We start from the raw sequence: 19,772 nt of genomic DNA, 5'->3' as shown, positions 1-19,772 counted from the left end.
TCCGGTATACGCACGTTCCTGGCCCCGGTATACGCACGCCCCTGGTCCCGGTATACGCACGCTCCTGGTATACGCACGCCCCTGGCCCCGGTATATGCACCCTCCGGTATACGCACGTTCCTGGCCCCGGTATATGCACCCTCCGGTATACGCACGCCCCTGGCCCCGGTATATGCACCCTCCGGTATACGCACGTTCCTGGCCCCGGTATATGCACCCTCCGGTATACGCACGTTCCTGGCCCCGGTATATGCACCCTCCGGTATACGCACGCCCCTGGCCCCGGTATATGCACCCTCCGGTATACGCACGTTCCTGGCCCCGGTATATGCACCCTCCGGTATACGCACGCCCCTGGCCCCAGTATATGCACCCTCCGGTATACGCACGTTCCTGGCCCCGGTATATGCACCCTCCGGTATACGCACGTTCCTGGCCCCGGTATATGCACCCTCCGGTATACGCACGTTCCTGGCCCCGGTATATGCACCCTCCGGTATACGCACGTTCCTGGCCCCGGTATATGCACCCTCCGGTATACGCACGCCCCTGGCCCCGGTATATGCACCCTCCGGTATACGCACGCCCCTGGCCCCGGTATATGCACCCTCCGGTATACGCACGTTCCTGGCCCCGGTATATGCACCCTCCGGTATACGCACGTTCCTGGCCCCGGTATACGCACGCCCCTGGTCCCGGTATACGCACGCCCCTGGCCCCGGTATATGCACCCTCCGGTATACGCACGTTCCTGGCCCCGGTATATGCACCCTCCGGTATGTGCACGCTCCTGGTCCCGGCCCCGGTACGTGCAGGCTCCGGCTCCGGTCCCCGCAGGCTCTGTGCCGGGATGCAGGCGGTGCCGGCTGCAGGGAGGGGTCGGGCTGGGGAGGGGCCTGGTCCGGGCACTTGCACAGCCGGCGCCGCCTCCTCCTCCCTCCTCCCTCTCTCCGCTCCGTGCAGCGCTCGGTGCCCGCAGTGTGTGCGGGGAGATGTGACAGTGAGAAGCCGAGCACAGGCCACCATGTCCCCGGGAGCGGAGAGCCGGACACCCCGCTTCTGAGAGCGCCCTTCCGCCCTGCCAGTCTCCAGCGCACCGGGCAGCAGAGAGCACAGGGAGCCCGGCTGCCAGCGGTAGAGGGGCCCCCGCCTGCAACTCCTGCCCAGGACCCGGGGGCTCCGTGCACCGGCGCTGCTCTCACTTCTGCTGGGAAATGTTGACTTAATGTTGGGGACCTGAGAGACCCAGAGGAGAGATCTGTGCCCTGAACTGGATCCAGCGCCCTACCACCCACTGGATCCCCTCTGCCTCCATCCCCTGGACCCCAGCCAGGAGCCCTGAATCCACTGGGGTCCCCGAACCTCCTGGATTCCTCCCTGCATCCAGGATCCCGGCTCTTTCATTCTACTGGACCCCTTTCCCTGTGCTCCCAGGATTCCTAACCCTAATTGATCCCTTCAGGTCATTGGATCCCAGACGTCTCCAGAGTACAACTGGATCCCTCTGTGCAGTGCCGGAGCCTCGTATTGGTGGCCCCTGAGAAGCCCCAGTGCTGGATGCGAGGATCAAGTCACCTGCAGATCCCCCAGCTCAGCACCTGATCCCCGGATCCCACCTGATCCCCGGATCCCACCTGATCCCCGGATCCCACCTGATCCCCGGATCCCACCTGATCCCAGCGTTTTGTTACTTTACTTTGTGGAGGAAACTATTGGAACCTTGTACATTGTTATCTGGAAGCTGGGAACAGTCAGCAGGTAGGAGAGGTCCGAGCTGGATGTATAGGAAGGCTCCTATGTGTGAGTGTATTGGTATATACTGTGTGCGGTGGCCCCTATATACTGTGTGCGGTGGCCCCTATATACTGTGTGCGGTGGCCCCTATATACTGTGTGCGGTGGCCCCTATATACTGTGTGCGGTGGCCCCTATATACTGTGTGCAGTGGCCCCTATATACTGTGTGCAGCTCTCTCCCTGTATGTATACTGTCAAGCCCCTTGCCTATAGCTAAATAACCTGTGCAGTCCTATGTATGTATTTATATCACACCTTTCCTTGTATACTGTGTGTGCGTGCGCAGCTCTTTCCCTGTATATATGTAGTATGTGTGTGTGTGTGTGTATATATATATATATATATATATATATATATATATATATATATATATTACACTTGTGTTCAGCTTTTCCCTCTGTATATAAGGCATACATTGCTTTCTTTTTCCTGTATATTCCTGTGTACATATACTGTGTATGCAGCTCTGCCCATGTATGTGGGATGTTCTCTCCATATTACTGTGAATGTATGTGTAAAATTATATATCCGACGTGTGTCTTTGCACCCTGGCCACACAGACCTCTCTGCACTATATATATATATATATATATATATATATATATATATATATATATATATATATATATATATATATATATAATCCCCCTGCATGCTGCTCTCTGCAAACTTCTATTATTTCCCTGCAGCAGAGGTTCAACTGGTGTAATGTGTGTTTTTGCACTGAGGGCGGTGGTGGGGGTCCATATTTAGGGGTCCAGGCTGCACTGCAATGTCCTCCCCCAGCAGTGATCCTGTGCATGGAACCTAATAGGATCACTGGATCTCTAGGGTGATCTGCTGCTGTGCCTCCCTGTGAGCTGCAGACTGTGGAGAATAGAAGTCAGATCTCCTGTGTAATCTGGGCTAATGCTACTCATAATCACCTCTTATATGGCGCCAACATGTGGTGCTGCGCTGTACAGTGCAGAGAAGCTGCCTTCATCCAACACAAGGACCTCAGTGATGGAAGGATTGAGGATCCGCATGATCCTTGTGCTGTAATAAGAGGCAGAGACCTCCTGCCCCCCTTTGTGTTGCTCATGTGGGTCCCTTGTACCCACTCGTGGGCAGGGGGCTGCAGGGTCTGTGGAGATGGGGGGCTGCAGGGTCTGTGGAGATGGGGGGCGGCGGGGCTGCTCTTGTATCTTGGGACAAGCAGAGGGGTTACAGGAAAATGCAGCCAGATGTGAACTGGCTCCGGCGCAGTGGTAGGAATGGCAACAATTACATGCAGGATCCTTTGTTCTGAAGGAGCCAGACACAATCTGGGGGCCGACTTCCCAAACTTTGACAAAGGGGAACAGGCCGAGCCTCGGGCAATGGATGCTTTATGCCCATTACACTGCCCTCTGGTTTGATTTACTATTTTCAGGCTCTGTTTTTGGCCATACTAAGGGGGAGACTAGTTATGCCAGTTTACATGCCCGCCTGCATGGGCTGGTATAGTACAGTGCTATTGTTGCCAGGCATGGGAGAAGGCAAGAAAATCAGAGCAGATGGTGCCAGGCAAAGGCACCCACATCCCTCAGACTGGCGAGGAAGGTGGAGGGGGCACCGCTGCCTATGGTCACAGCATTGCTTCACTGAGGCTTGATGCCCCCCCCATACAATGGATGTGATCTGACCTTCGTCTCCTATATGAGAAGGGCAGGACCGTGCATGGCATGATATGGAGAGGTGCAATCTGCAGGCTGCTGCCAGTGATGAGAAGCCCTGTGCCAACATCTCAGCTCAGGTGTGCGCCTGCTATATTTGCACATAAATATCCTGCTGCACAAAAGGATCCTGCAGAACAAATGCCCTGTTGTTTGGGTTTTTTTTTTTTTTTTTTTTCCAGCCTCTTCTCAAGCCCCCTCCTCTTTGTTGCTGCCACTAAGAGAGGTGCCATTTCACATCATTCTGCACAAATTGTTTGAATTAATGCAAGTGTGAATTCTTACGGTTCCAAGGGGTCGATTACCATATCAAAGCTCATCCAGCTTCTGGCTCATTGGAGAAAACTTTAGCCTGGCTTGCATTTCTCTACAGAATAGAGGCCCAAAGGGGCAGCGAGCGAGGGGAGGAGGGGGGGGGGAGCTGGATGGTTAAAATGGGGCAGAGGAGGAGGTTGAATGGAAGCGTCTGCTGTTTTGTGCTCATATTGACCAAGAAACATTTCTGGACAGAGCTCTTGAAAGGAGCTAATCTGTTTAGAGCTCATGAAAAGTGACCTTTAAGCATGGAGCTGTGTATGGGGGGAAAGGACCTTTTAGTGGGTTTAGTGGGCTCTGTTTGGCCTCATACGCTTCCATCGTCACCCATGCCTTATCATAAAACGTTTTATATAATAATGTGAAGCCAGCATCTCGCCTTGTGCGGTGCACACCGTGGGGGGACGGTATTATTTAATCTGGGGACGTCAATACCGACATATAAGCCTTCTGCCATTATAGCCTGCATACATTTATTTCCGTCTTTATTATGCCCCCCTGAATTCCTTCTCTTCTAATTCATATATAATATGATATATGGACTCGATAGCGGCACTAAATTATAGCCGCTGCGCAGTAGCACCGATGCTTTGTACCCTGTGACACACGACTGTGCTGGTAGTGACATTATTAGGTTCAACATTTTTGTTTATTTATTTTTCCCATTGTGTGTAAACAGTAAAAACAGAAATAACAAATATAAACAGGTGTCACATCGATACATTGTAAACTGATACATTGAACATTCTAAATATCAGGACACAGAATTTCCAGCCTTTAATTTCCAGCTTTTTTTTTAATGCATTTCATTACAATGTTTTAAAAATCGATGGGCCCAATTAGTGCAGCTTGGAGACACCATGTAAAATAGGTCCAACCTCAGTGCGTCAGGCCTTTTTTTTTTTTTTTTTCTCTTCTGTACTCTCCTGTTAAGCAAAAGGCTTCAGAGCAGCAGTCAGTGCATTTGGCTCTACTGTCTGTGCCAAAAGTGATATTTCCTGCTAGGCGATCTATAGTCTGTCTAACGTGCTATCTCTTTTATTACTGTAAGTTGAGAATTTGAAAGGTATTAAACTTGCTCCATAGTTTGTTTTATAAGTTGAAATGAATTTATGGAGGGATTGCAGATTTTTTTTTTTTTTTTTTTGCTACGTGAAATTGATAGTTCTTCTATTGTTAGCGGCCTGGCCTAGCAGTTTACAAGAATTCCTTGAGTGTATTTAATAAAATGGAAAAAGGAATGAGGGGGGTATTAATTATGGGGTGAGACTTCGTCATTAGGCAGAGTTTGGTCTTTCTAATATGAATTTCTCTTATTCATTGCTGCCACCAATCAATTTCACGTAGGTATTTAGGATTTTTCTTGATATTTTATGGCACGCGTGGCCATGATGGGTGCCCGTACTGATAAATCCCCACCATGAGTACCCCTTTTGATGCCATTTTCACAATTATGTTGCCTCCAGTAGTGGTTTCGGTTACTTTAGAGAGATGTTAGCCCTTGAATCGGCATTGCAAATGTAATGGATACCATAAGGTAATACCTGTACCTAATACAACGTCCTCTGGTCACGCCGCTGTACAGATCACTGACCTACATTTAACCTGGGCACATTTAATGGTTTATTCAAGCCCTCATAGGGGTTTGTATGCAACATACTTATATTTTGGGTCCTTGGGAAAAGAAAAATCCAAGATGTTAGTGGAAATTACCTTGAAAGAAAGCTATTATTTCAGGTTTTAACTTGAACTTTCAATAAAAATCCTTTTTTAAAGGGTTTGGCTCTGGAAGGTTTTTTTTTATTATTGATATAACTTCAAAGAGAAGCACAACCCTCCTTCCCATCTAGATCTGAGATCCCAATCTATCATCCTGCCCTGAAAGTCGAGTTTAAATGCCGTAATTTTCACAAGCATCCAACACATTAGCAACTACTCTCTGGGTGTTTCCCTTTTAAAAAAGGGCAAGGGCCATCATGTGTTTTGCCCAATAGCCAAAGTTGCCAGTACAGTTGGGAACCACCATCATATGGGTTTTCCTCCTGACCTACCTTGTATTAACCCTTCATGGTCCAAACCTGGAGATCCTCCTCTACCTGGTAATTGATCCGATGGTTGAGTTTACGACATTGCTGTTTTTCGTTGCACCTTTTAGCTTTATAGCTCCTGATATATTCTTTTTATTGATCCCTGATTCAGCTCGTTCTTTGCTTGGTGCATTTTCGTACTGAATCGGTGACATTTTTCTAGTTTAATGAGACGTTTCATAAACTGCAGTAAATACGTTTTATCACTTATTCCATATTTAGACTATTTTTGCCAAATGATTGACATTTTATTCATTATGGTACATCAAGTTGGATTGCTGCTGATCTATAGTTCATCCTCGCTCAGTTTTATTTTTCTTTTCATTTTATACCATTTCTTTTTTTTCTTTCATTCAAGTGCTTAATGTTAGCGTGCACCTTTCACAGTCTGTTGGGTAGGGTTCAATGCGATATATTGTTCGTTCTTGTTTTTCATGGTTTGATGTTTAACGGTGGCATTAAAATTAGAACTCGGGGTTTGTTTTGTTTTATGCGGAGCTGCCTGGATAATTACAGGAAAAACGAAATAATGACATCCCATAGACAATGAACACACTTCTTGTAGTGCAGTGTTCGCCATTGGGGAGGCTGGCAAACATTGATGTAACTTGAGGAGTCAGGGTCCTTACCAACAATGTGCCATTGTATGAGCGACCTGATTCATTCCCTGAGAAATACGCAGGCATTTCTTTATGAATCTGCTCGTGTTGCAGCAATAGATCTTCTCTTTTTTTTTTTTTTTTTCTACCTGTAATTTTTTGTTGCTGAGAGATGCAGGCATGCAGAGCAGCGACAAGTTAGATGCAATTTTTTATTATTCCATTTCCAACTCTTTTTTTTTTTTAATTTTTTTTATACATATATATTTATACTGCCATGGTTTGGCCTGGGTAGTTTTTTCTTGCTAGAATTGTCCTGTTATATTAATAAATCATATCTGAGATTTCTTTCAGGATGCTCGATAGCTGCAGGAAATAGTAATATCTACTGGACTCTTTACAGTTCGTGAGCAGATACAGTGTATATAGAATTATTTTTTTTTAATAATGTTACATTTTTGGCAGTAGATGACATTTGAATTTGTTGGTTGTATAATTTTTTTTTTATGGCCTTGGGAGGGGGCGGTGTGATAGGGGAGTTATATCTCCTATTTACGTCTGTTCTTCTGCCAGGCTAATTTTGGATATTCTAAATATTGTTCCTGACTTGTGGGAAAGTGCAGCCACTCTACGCTCTCCATCGCCATTTTTGCGCATACTCTCCTTACAGGTCACCCACCATTCCCAGCCTGTCCCCTGATTTTTTTTCTTTATTTTATTTTTTTAACTTTTTGTGTTTCTCCTATGTATTGGAATCACCTTACGGCCCCTCTTGCCACAAATAACCCCCTTTTTTTTCTTTGTGTTCCCTCCATTTTTAGTCTTTATTTCTGACACTTTCTTTCCGAGTTGTCGCCCCTCGTTATCTGTGTTATTCCCCATACTGTCCTGATGTTTGGCGCTTGTTGAGCCCCTTACCTGCGTGCCCCCTTTAGTGGTTCCCTATATACTCGTCGTACGGCCGTTTTCCTTTCTCTGTGACCCCTCTAGTCTCTCTACCCACAGATATAAGTGCAGTGTCGGGCTACGAGTCGGCCATGAGCTCTCCTGATTCCTCTACCTTATGTTGAGTGTAGAATAACATTTTGGCGTTGTTACAGATGATGTCCCATGCTGCACCACGGGGGCCTCCTCAACTTATGGCTAAAAAACAAACAAAAAGCAAATGCTTTTACGAGATATTCTTGACTCGAGATAAAATGTAATTACTGTCTCTCTGTCCCTGAATCCTGCTCGGCGATTCCTTGTATTTTTTTTTTTTTTGTGCTTTGTTTTCCGGCGAGTTATTTGCTTTTTTTGTATTGTGATTGCTGTAGTTTAGTTATCGAGTGTGATGCTTTTTTTTTTTTTTCATTGGGTGAATGTTTTTCATCTTTGCACCTGCTTTTGACCTCCTCCCTTAAAGTGTTTAAGCACCTGCTCAGCGTGGTTGCCCCCCACCCTTCCTTCGAACACATAGCATCTTGGTTCATTTAGTTGCCATAACTAGCATGGCTCGGAGAGGAGGGCAGGCTCTGTGACATTTGCAAATCCATTCAGTCAGTGTCAGTGAGCCAATTTGCAAGAATTTCCGGGGAAACTGGTCAAGTACAAAAGACAAAGTGATTTTTTTTTTTTTTTAAAATCGAAGAATCTTTGCCATAGGGTAAAAATAATTTGGTCTGTTCTGGTTGTAATGCTGTCTTTTCCTGGACAACTATGTTTAGTCCTGATCGCCCCCTCTCTCTTTTTTGTCTTTGATTACAATACACCATTTTATGTGCATTAGATTTTTTTTTTTTTTTTTTTTACCTTTGGTAAAACGTCTCCTTATTCTAAATATTCCATCATCTCTTTATTTGTCTTGGTTACCATACGTAAGACCAGAAATGGGACAACGGGTCTTGGACGTCCATTATGGATGACTCCTTGGTTCTCCAGTTCTCGAGGTCTGTGGATGGAGACGTTGCATCTCCCCGTCCAGCCGTGTGAAGGTAGGTCGCTCACAGCTTGATTGAGAATTACTCTTGGTTTGTTAAGCAAACAGGACAACTCGGTCTTCACTTTTGTCTGGAACGTCAACTGTGCCAAAATGTTTACAGTTTAAAAATAGGCGAAAGTAGCTATTACGTCAATTAAGAAAAGAAGGACAAAAACTATAAAAAAAAAAAAAAAAAAAAAAAAAAAAAAAAAAAGGGAAATAAACCTTAATGTTTTTGTGCCATTTATGCCGTCTGTTGTTCTCAGGCAATATGGAGACTTGTGTTCTTCTTCTAAGGTTTTAGAAAAATGTTTTCTCCAATGATCCCTGCTCTAGTTCGGACCACCATCGGAGATTTTTACTACGTACATTAGTGTTAGCAGCTACTCTGTTGAGTTGTAGTTTTCTAAGAGTGGCTTTGGTTGGTGCACCCTCATTTTTGTGAAATGTGATTGTTATGGTGTTAAAAAAAAAATATTTAGAATTGAGAGTCCTCAGTGGTTGATACCTTTTAATGGCTAACTGAAAATATGGTAACAAATTACAAGCTTTCAAGACTATGCAGGTCTCTTCATCAATCAAAGACTAATGCAAAATCTGAAGAACCCCATACTTATACACAGCACAGAGAGAGAAAGAAGGCAATAGATATTGGAACAGTTCATAGATAAGGAAGTCTTAATGTTTTATGGTCCTCTGAATGGCTTTGGTTCTATGTTGTGATGACCCCAGAAGGTCTGAGGAGCAAATTCCTTAATTGATGTAAAAAGACATAAATCCATGCAAAATATTCATTCCTGCACTAAGAGTGTCAAAGGTCCTCATGAGTTTATACTCACAGACTCTTCTGTCTTTTTGAGATTTGAAATTACCTTTTAAAACAAGTAATTTCATGTCTATAGTGCTATGACCAGGGATACAAAAGTGTTTGGCCACAGGTACAACTATTCTTTTTTTTCTCTTATTGTGTGGTGATGAGAATTCATCCTTGTTCTAAGTTTTTGCCCTTTCTCCCCCACATACAGACCCCCAGTTGGACATTTAGTACATATTTTTCTATCTACTGGTAACACAGTACAAAGATATGTATCTTTCCCATGTCCTGGTGTTGAAACCTTGACCTATGTTGTTGGAATGATGATCTAAAGCAACTGCATCCCACCCATCATCTCCTAGCTCCTCCCTTCATCCTCAGCTGTTCCTTTACCCATATTCCCAGTTATTAATGGTGGAAAAGAATGGCTGCAGACATGCGTTGCAATGTGGTGGCATGCCAGTCTTGGCATGTTGAGATAAATTCACCTTGTCGTATTGGGATAACGGGTTACGGTATTACTGTAGCTTCATAGCTGAAAGTAGCGTTGGCATTCTAGGGTCACAGAGTTTTCCAAATAATTTGTGGCCCTTATGTGGGGCGGTCTCGCGTCCTGCTCTCGTATCCTATTGCTAGAACATCACGAGGTGTTGGGGTCTTATTTTCCTCGGTTGCACAGTTCACCTTGTACCCATGGAGAGGTTGAATCCTCGTAGTGATCGGTGAGAGGAGAAGCGAGCTCCTGATAACGTCTCACGTTGGTTTTCAGTGGCACGTCATGTTCTGTCTCGGTATTTTCTTATCAATCAACGCCTCTGTCCGATTATTGCTGTGGACACAGATGACAGAATATTCTATCACCCATTACTGTCGAGAGCGATTCTTGGCAGCTGTGGGGTGGAATGACCTTTTGGTAATTCCTCGCTACTTTGCTTCGTTGAAAAGGCTCTTCTCTGTATTTAAGTAGCAGGTTTATTATATAGCCTCATATTTACAAGTTGTTTGTTTTGAGGACGGAGAACAACATGGGACACTGGCACAGATTTCACAGCCACTAGTTTGACTTGTATGAAACCGTGGAGAGCCGGACTATATTTGCATGTGTATGCCTCACTGCTTACATGTAATCCATCTCATGCTCTTGTATTGTCTCCGCACTGCTACAAATTAACATGTTGCTTACACTGTGCCCTGCAGCAGCCGGAGGTTGAGCTTACACCTATTAGATTTCTATGTGTTTTATACTAGCATTGACCTAAGAGCTGCTTCCTACTATTTCACAAGTATGTAAATGTGCGTGATTGGTGTGTGAATGTATAAAATGTATTTAGTTTTTGTGTTTTTGCCAATTTTGGCTATTAGTGAGAATTAGGATGGAGTAAGGGTGGGTGGGGGGTTGGTCTCAGTCTTGTGTCTGGGATTTACATCCATTTTAATTACTGAAATTCCTGTTTTACGAGCGGTTACCATCACTTTACAATGCAACCATCAGTGCAGCTTTATCTTGAAGTCACCTTATTTGCTCCAGCAGGTACTTTTCATGAAAAGTGCACTTTGGTGGTGGGGGGCTGCGGGGCGGCCATGGGAGTGGAGGGATATCACTGTTGACTTTAAACAGCATTTTTTGGAGTGTTTCTCCCTAGTGGTGTAATTTTTGTCTAAAGGTCAGGCTGCCAGAACAGATTTTTGAGCCATACGAGACAGGAAGGATTTTAGAAAGCCCCCACTCCATAGCATTTTACAAAAGAACGCTGTAGATTGCAAACAACAACCGTGGCATTTTCTTTTCGCTCCTAGTATTTTGGCTTTCTATGTAAATTTTTTTTCTTTTTTTTTTTTTATTCTGAATTGTGACCAGCCTTTTATCTTTTCTGTTTGATAAAAGAATCATCATTATTGCAATCCTTAAGCATTCCTAACGGGAGGACACAAAGGAGCTGCAGAGTTTCCAGAAGTCGACCTTTTATTTTTAGACTCTTTAATATTCAGGACATGTTCTTTTCGCGCTTTGGAAGTGTACTTGAAGGAGGGAAAAGTATTTAAACATGGAGAAGGTCCAAGTGCATGCTCCACAAAGGAGGACAAAGCGGGCGAAAGGGATCTTTGTAGCTGGGGGGATGGAGCAATGGCCAGGATGTGCAGGGGGGTTTCTGCAGGCGTAAGGTTGCCTTGTGTTGATGGTCTCCTTGCCTTTGGGGATGATCGTTGATGGTCATGCTAATGTGTGAAGTCTCAACTCTTGTTTGTATTCAGTCCCTTATTCCTAAATGGTGAGCGGAGACATTACTCCATGTGTGTAGACCCTGGGAGCTGATCTTTTTGGGGTGCTCCTCCTCTACTTAGTGATTTGTGTTTGAACTGACTTCTTTAAGACCTTTTTTTGGGTGCTAGAGGGCAAATTATTAAAATCCATTTTGGATCGGTGAGGTTTTTCTGGCAGTGACCGGACAGGAGGAAGGTGGAGTAAATTAGTTATTTGGCTGTTTTTGAGTGTTGCTCGTACTTTGGATGTAGCGAGGTGAATTGTGTTTATTTCCTGCGCTCGCCTGCTGCAGCCACTTATGTCAGAACTTCGTTCCCAGCCTTAGGACTCTTGATCACAGCATGTGTATCTCTTAGGATTGATGACAAGGCCTCCTTTGCTATAGTTTTGCTGTTACTTGATAGTCAGTGACCATTCATTCTTTCAAAATATGCCCTCGCCGCTCAAAGCTGCCAAACCTGATCTGCAAATATAAAGGACATTCCCAACAGCAAGGAGCCATGATAAGAAAATACCTGGCAGTGCTGTAGTCAGGTTTTCAGACCTTTTGTAACCTGGAAAGTCAGTATCTTTCATGCATGTAACTGTATAACTCCAGGCTGCTCTACTGATAACGGAGGAGAGAAAAAAGGTAAAAACACTCTTTTTATTTCTGTTACATTTTTCATAGACTTCTTTTTTTCTCTCTGGTCTTACCGGTTGTGTTTGGCATCTTTGTTTCCTATTCCATATCGTCTCTAATTTAGTTTTAATCTATAGATTACAGCTAAGCTGGAAGTTGTTTGCATGCTTGTATCTACCCAGGGCAAATCTTTCCAGTAAAATATAATTTATTTAGTGTTTTGCAAGGGAATACAAAACTATAACTATAATGGGCGTTTTAGGATCTGAAAGCTTCTGTGAGGCTTATGTTTTCTCATCTCCTGAAAGTATAAATCCGTGACATTAAGTGTGGGCTTTTTCCATTTCATTTGGTCTTACTAAGAGAGCGAGAGCTCGGTATTTGCAAGTTGTATTAAAATGCACTTTACACGGATAAGTAAAGATACCAGAGCACCGAGCAAAGTAACTTTTGTCACAGAGAGCGACTGCTGCATAAATACTCGGACTAGTTGTGTGTTTTGGCCAACTTTTGTGGAGCGTGGGAACTGGAATTCCTCTTGCTTTACCTCCAAGGGCACCTCACGTCTTGTTTACCCAAGCACTTGGAGGTGTTTGGATTAAGACGCTACTTTGCCAGCTGATTGCCCACTCTCGCACTGGTGATTTAGTGCTGAATTTATCTTCTAGCGTTTGGATTTTGGGTGTAGAGGAGCGTAGCCGGTCCCCATGGTGGTGCCAATACTTTATTTATTGTGGCTAATCCTTTGCTAATGTGCAAAAAAGCGAGTTTGTTATTGTTAAAGCAAATGGCCCTTTAAGTAAAGAAATGGTTAAGTCGATCCGTTGTAATATGTAGTTGTCTAATGAAGAGATTTACGGCACTGGCAAGGGCTATTGTGTAGGCATTACCCTCTCACAGCATGCACACGTATTATCTGAACAACTCCGACACATTTCATAGGAAAACACTTTCATAAGAGGGCTCGAATATTAAATACAACAATTGCTCTCCAATAGGATTATTGTAACACGAAATAAAGGAGGAAGAAAATGAAGCAAGGTCTGAACTGTGAATGGTGCGCCGAATTAGGATTTCTGTGTCAGAGCGCGATTACTCCGTGTAGTAAAAACGTGCACAGTGGGAGTGCGTTGGAAGGCACACTGCTTTCACAGATATTGGTTTCAGTGCATGACTTTGAGATCTGTAGGGATTTTGGCTGTGACCGCTTCAAGAATCTAATTTCTGATAATCTGCAGGCGCCAAAATTTGCCGTTATGCTGAGTTAGGAGAGGATAAAAATGAGCGTTACAAAGTTTCATTCAAAAAATAGGTTTGTCATTAATGGGGAAAAAATCATTGTCCTCACTATACACAAGACTTCCGATGTCAAGATCTACTGACCAACACAACAGGGAGCCTAAAATGGCTCATTTCATTTGGATGTTTCTAGATTTAATGACGTTTTTTATGATTTGCACTTGTGTGAGCGTCGCAGGATTGCTTTTTTCTTTTTTGATCCAGTTGCATTTTGACTCTTGTTGAGATGCATTAATTTTCATCCAAGTTAACTTTGCTCAATATGACATCCCCCAACAGGAAAGGCACAAAGACGTCCATTAAGGACGTGATTCATACTGTTAGGTCTTTAATTGTGTTGACCTAGTCTGTATATAGTAGGTCTTGGCTGTCTTGACCTCGTCTGTGTATAGTAGGTCTTGGTTGTCTTCTTGACCTCATCTATGTGTATAGTAGGTCTTGGTTGTGTTGACCTAGTCTTTATCTAGTAGGTCTTGGTTGTCTTCTTGACCTCGTCTGTGTATAGTTGCTCTTGGTTGTGTTTACCTAGTCTGTATATAGTAGGTCTTGGTTGTTTTGACATAGTATGTCTTGGTTGTGTTGACCTAGTCTGTGTATAGTAGGTCTTGGTTGTTTTGACCTAGTTTGTATATAGTATGTCTTGATTGTGTTGACCTAGTCTGTATATAGTAGGTCTTGGTTGTGTTGACCTAGTCTTTATCTAGTAGGTCTTGGTTGTCTTCTTGACCTCATCTATGTGTATAGTTGGTCTTGGTTGTGTTGACCTAGTCTGTATATGGTAGGTCTTGGTTGTGTTGACCTAGTCTGTGTATAGTAGGTCTTGGTTGTTTTGACCTAGTTTGTATATAGTAGGTCTTGGTTGTGTTGACCTAGTCTGTATATAGTTGGCCTTGGTTGTGTTGACCTAGTCTGTATATAGTTGGTCTTGGTTGTGTTGACCTAGTCTGTATATAGTAGGCCTTGGTTGTGTTGACCTAGTCTGTGTATAGTAGGTCTTGGTTGTTTTGACCTAGTCTGTATATAGTAGGTCCTGGTTGTGTTCACCTACTCTGTATATAGTCTGTGTCATTTCGCATAGCCTTCCTTATATAATTTATAATAAACTCTAATTTGACCGGAAAGAAATTCACTTCTGTATATAACCTACCTCTGTCCTGCCTGCATATCTGCCCTAGCTCTCGTTGACCTTCCCCAGACGTTGCTGGTATTTCTGTGATATCAGTTTTGAGGCTGTCAAATATTTTGACTTCTCTTATCTAGGAGTTAATTATACAATGTGGTTTAAAAGGTGTCCTAACCCTCCATCTGAACACTCCTGATCTCCTAGTCTGTGAATGAAAAACGTGTCGAAATTCCCTGGAACATTGAACTCTATAGGCCAAGGTTGGTTACAGCATGTGTGTTTGCAGGGAGGCAGTAGAGTCTTTTTCCCAGGCTTGCATGTCGTAGATACAGAAATAAGCTCTCCTGTTGTTTTAATCAATGGCTATTGATAAGCCGAGGGGATCCATGCTCTTGTTATAGAGAACCAAAAGTAATTCCAATTAAAATTGTGAAAACTTCCACAAATGACAATTTATCTTCTACATTTCTGTAATAAGTGACTTCTTTTAACTTTATCAGAATGTGAGAAATGATTTTTGTGTTTACCACGGGTGGTTTTAAACCTCTGAATGGGTGATTTGTCTGACGTTTTTATGGAGTAAAGACCTATAACATAAGGCCGCAGTTGTTATTACAGTTGTGAATATTGTCATGCGATTTCTATTTCTTAATCTTCCCTCAGTTTGATTATAAAGCGTTGTGCATGGTTCTTTACTTGGGGTAATCTCCAGAGTAGTCTCAATACTCTTCTGCCTAGCAACCCATCAAATGCTCCGTAAAAAGCACGGTGTGGTCGCTGCTTATTGTACTAGTACAGGTTGGCTATTGGCTTTTAGGTTTGTAGTGTTGGAGGATAGTCTCTGATCTTGGGAATTTCCTTGCAAATCATTTCCTGTTTTTGTGTGTCTAGAAATTGTACTGTTATTTTACATTTTTAGCTGGTATTCATTGTTACTTTTATGTTTTGATCCTTTATACTTTTTATACCTAATTTTGCTTCTTTTTGTCTGTAAATCTGGATGTTTTTGAAACTTTGTAAAACAGAAATGACAATATAAAAATGGTTAATGGCAATGCAGCTCATACTCTATAAAATATGTGTAACTTTGCAACCTGTGATGTTATTATTTATTTTACTGCTTTTGCATGTTTCAAATCCCGATGTATATTTTTACTACTTTCTGTGGATCCACTCGAATTTCTGCTCATCTATCTGGCTGAAACCTAAGAAGTCAGCTAGGCGTCAATCATATCACTTTTCAGATTTGCTCTAAATAGCAAACCCCATGTTGCTGGACGGATCACACAGCTCCTTGCAGACCACTGGCAATGAATTGAATGCAGCCTCATGTAACATGGGGCTATTTTGAGGCTGATACCTGCTTTGGTTCTGCTTTTAATTCTTACTGCTGATTTGAGATATGCCGTGAATAGTGCGAATGGCACTTCCAACCGTGCTGACAGAGTGCAGATTGTGGGTCTGTTCTTTTTTTTTTTTCTTCATGTTCATAAGTGACACTCCATACTTGTCTGGTCTGTGTCGAACCCATGCCAAATTGTTCTTAGACATAACAACAACAGCGACAGATAACTGGAAACAATGTCATCGCATTTATTGGGTAAACATCAACACGAGTCTTCAGTCTTGGCTCAAACCTCCTACTTCTTGGTTCTTGAATTTGATGTTTTGTAGCACAATTGCTACTTTCTCGTGATCTTATTCCCTAAGTGAATCGAATGGAAAAGTGTGACCTAATCTCCTGTAGATAGTTTCCTTCTAAATAGCTACTGAAATTCATTTTTTAGGTTGTAGATCACTTGTGATTGTTGGCTAAGCTCATAAAAAGGCTCTACTGTGAGAACATATCTCAAAGTCATATCAAAATCAACTCCGAAACCTTCCACTGTGGAAAGTTCAGACTTCCTTCAAAGTTTACAAGTTGTTTTTTTTTTTTTTTTTTTTAATACCAAGTCCCCCCCCCACAGATGAAGTCATCATGTTGTCCCTGAATTAAATTTCTACATGTACATCCCAATACTAGTTCCAAATAGTTTAACCTGCAGACATGACTTACTGTTCCCTAATTAAAGACTTTTGTTATGTTTAGGAGCCTCCTCCATAATTCCTGAAGATTGGGTTCAGTGGTGCTCCTCCCCGCAATCAGCTTTAAGTATTATATTTGTTCTAGACTTTTCTCATGTCTCCTATTCCATCCATCTCTCCTCCTGGTCACATTGAACTTACAATGGCCTTTTCTTTGACTGGTAAGCCGTTGTGACCTTGTTCAATAAATTATCTGCGGTAGAAATTGATAATTAGTGCTTGCCGCTAGAGTTCATTTGCATGTCATTAGAGCTCCTAGCGATTGACCTGTATGTACTTTATTTTTGTGACCCGAGTCTATAGTTAGAACACATTGCTATAGGTAACTGTTTTCCACCATCTGTTACCATTTGTCCATGTGAGAATGTGCCATTTGACGCAAATGCAACTTTTTTTTCCGTTCTTCTCCTCTCCACTTCTGAACACTTACGAGCTGATTTGTTTACAGTGGACTTTAGCTTGTTTTTTCATGAGTTCATTCTTTGGCTTCTTATCCAGATTTTATTTCTTTTGTGATTTTAGGTTGAATCGAAACATTTTGATACTGATAAGAGGAAAACATGGAGGCTTTACTTTGGCTTGGTTCTACATACTGGTCATGATGATGATAAAATGTTTTATGGAGTCCTGGGCAAGGAAGTTATGGCTTTGGCAGCAGATGTGGAATCTAAATTTCAAGCATTGTAGGACGAAAGATTTATGCTTTCCAGCGGATTTCGGACAATGCCTACGTGTTCTCTAGTAGAATGTGTTGTATAACTAGTTGCGTCTTGCTCAAAAAGGTTTCAAATAGTTGTACCTTTCATTCTGGGTAACACTTGTAACTTTTCCAATAGAAAGTTTAAGTGATTGAAGTTGTTCATCTCTTCTAGAAGAGTCCTACGTTATAGACCTCACTTGAGGCTTCTCCATTATGGAGGACGTCTTCCACTGTCGTTTCTAGTCAATTGCTTCCTTCTGGAAGACATTTGCTTACAATATGGCTTACAAGGACTACAACTAGATCATCATCTACTTAACTCTTGCATGTACAGAAGCCAACATTACCTGAAATTGGGATTTAAGACATTTTATAGCCTTTCATACCAGGGTGTCCATCTTTGCATTACACTGTTGTGTCACTTGGGTCACTACTCCGATCCCGATCCATTTAGCTAAGGTGTTCATGGTTTTATGACTTATTTAAAGATTAAAGTGCTTCTGTAGTATTTTAGACTTCACCATGCATGCATAACATGAATCACCCTGTTAAATAATGTGCCCAATTACTGTCAATGTTTAATGTTTTGGTCTTTTGTTAAGAATGAGGTTGTGTTTTTGTGTTGAGTGGTCGACTTATGTTAACAGCAGATATTCGTTGGTTCGTAGTCTGGACATTTTACAATATTTAATGGATCCAGTCACTGCCAAATGATTAGGGAAGGCATTTTTGGAGAGTGATGTCGGGAAGGATGAAGCTACTAGGTCTGTCTGAATTTCTAGATGCAGGTGTGTAGCAAGAAGGAGGTCGAGGTTGTTCAGAAGTCCTTCTGGTTTCTATTAAGGATAAAGACAATTCCCCTGTTACCAGATTAATGTGGATTCCTGTAATGTTACAGTAACACAAATCTACCAGTAGTCCTGGATGTCAAGAATAGATGCAGGTTTAATCAATTTTTTATTACGGTGGATGTAAACTTGTGGCTCCCATCCCAGCTTTCTCTGAACCATAGCAACCATGTATATGCTTATTAATGCAAATATTTTTTATTTCCTTTGTCTCGCAAACTGTTTTTGTTTGGAGATCCTCCGCAGTATCTGTGCCAAGTAATGTTACAGGGTTTTGTGACTGCTGGAAATTCCATTTGTGGTCAAGTAAGAAAAACAGCATGGATATTCAAAATTAGAAAAACCGGGTTAATAAATATCATACTTTTATCATGCCCCAAATTGACCTTTTCTCGTGCCTGATGAACATTTACTTAGCTGACAATTACAAGGCGTTTTGGATGTGGCCAAATTGGATGCTTTTTGCATTCACCTTATGCGGCCTATGTATGAGACCAGACATGTATCTCTATTTGTAATCAACGCTTTTAGTCATTGGCTTAGGAAAGTAATTTTTTTTCCTAAATGTAAGAATAGATTTGTTCTTTCGTTCTTGGAATGTTATTATTAATACATTGTGTGTGTGTGTGTGTGTGTGTGTGTGTGTGTGTGTGTGTGTGTGTGTGTGTGTGTGTAAAAAAAAAAAAAAAAAAAAAAAAAAAAAAAAATATATATATATATATAAAATTATATTATATTTTTTATTATTATTATTCTGGAATTTACAAAAATATAGTGCAGAATCTGTAGTTGCGATTTCTAAAGGAAATATCATTTTTTTTTTTTTTTTTTTTTTTTATCAGCACCTATTCAGAATCAATAGTTGTTTGTGATTTGGATTATCAGATCTTGGACCAAAGCAGAAGCCGAGGGTTTAGAAGATGTTATATGTCCTTTGTTATAACTTATTGATTTTGCTTTTGCAGACCTATTTCCTATTGCCTGTCTTCATAGAAGTGCCCTTAAAGGGGAAGTTTCCCTTCATCGGCTCCTGCCTACCCACAGATTTCCTGTCTTTATTATATACATATCTAGACACGTTTCTAAATATGAGATTTGCACATGCTACTTTAACCAAAAATATATTTTTTCTGTTTTCATTTCCTTTTTGTTTTGTCTTCTTCCGGCAATATCTGAAGACGCCGCCTTCAAGTACCTGATCAGTTATCATTTAGTTTCGGGACAATCCCTTACAAATGTTCTTGGTAACAATCCCCTACGTTTTTGTTTGTTCTGATTTTGCGTGGATTTTTATCCAGTCACCAGGAGAGTGGATTATAGAAGTGTTTAATGTCTCTAGTGGTAGATTAGATGATACAATGTATGCTCCTCACCGCTGGCCTTTTCTAAACACGAGTGATGTCTTGCATTTTATGCCAATTTATGTTTATTTTTTCCATGCCTGTAAATCAATGCCATTAGTATATTCACGGCCTCTGACTACCGGCATGGATGCAGCGGTTTGTGAACTACTTGTCAGGAAAGTGAAGAGCAACTTATTGATAAGCGCGTCACATGCAAATGTA

General features: G+C 42.1%; 1 protein-coding gene across 27 annotated transcripts in view; it reads left to right on the top strand.

Moving 5' to 3' along the window:
- Window positions 1-977: 977 nt before the first annotated feature.
- ADGRL2 (adhesion G protein-coupled receptor L2) overlaps window positions 978-19,772 on the top strand; it is a 202,702-nt gene continuing 183,907 nt past the window's right edge. For 25 of the 27 annotated variants that reach the window (XM_077277691.1, XM_077277688.1, XM_077277687.1 and 22 more), the window contains exon 1: window positions 978-1,758. The gene's annotated coding sequence lies outside the window, so the exon portion shown is untranslated. Of the gene's footprint in view, window positions 1,759-8,373; window positions 8,467-19,772 lie in introns of those variants that run through there. The other 2 variants (XM_077277693.1, XM_077277682.1) reach the window with 2 other exon arrangements.

This window comes from Ranitomeya variabilis, chromosome 8 (assembly GCF_051348905.1).
Source record: "Ranitomeya variabilis isolate aRanVar5 chromosome 8, aRanVar5.hap1, whole genome shotgun sequence".
Taxonomy (NCBI): Eukaryota; Metazoa; Chordata; class Amphibia; order Anura; family Dendrobatidae; genus Ranitomeya; species Ranitomeya variabilis.
The sequence above is the reverse complement of the archived record's forward strand: the minus strand, read 5'-3'. Positions and strand labels throughout refer to the sequence as shown.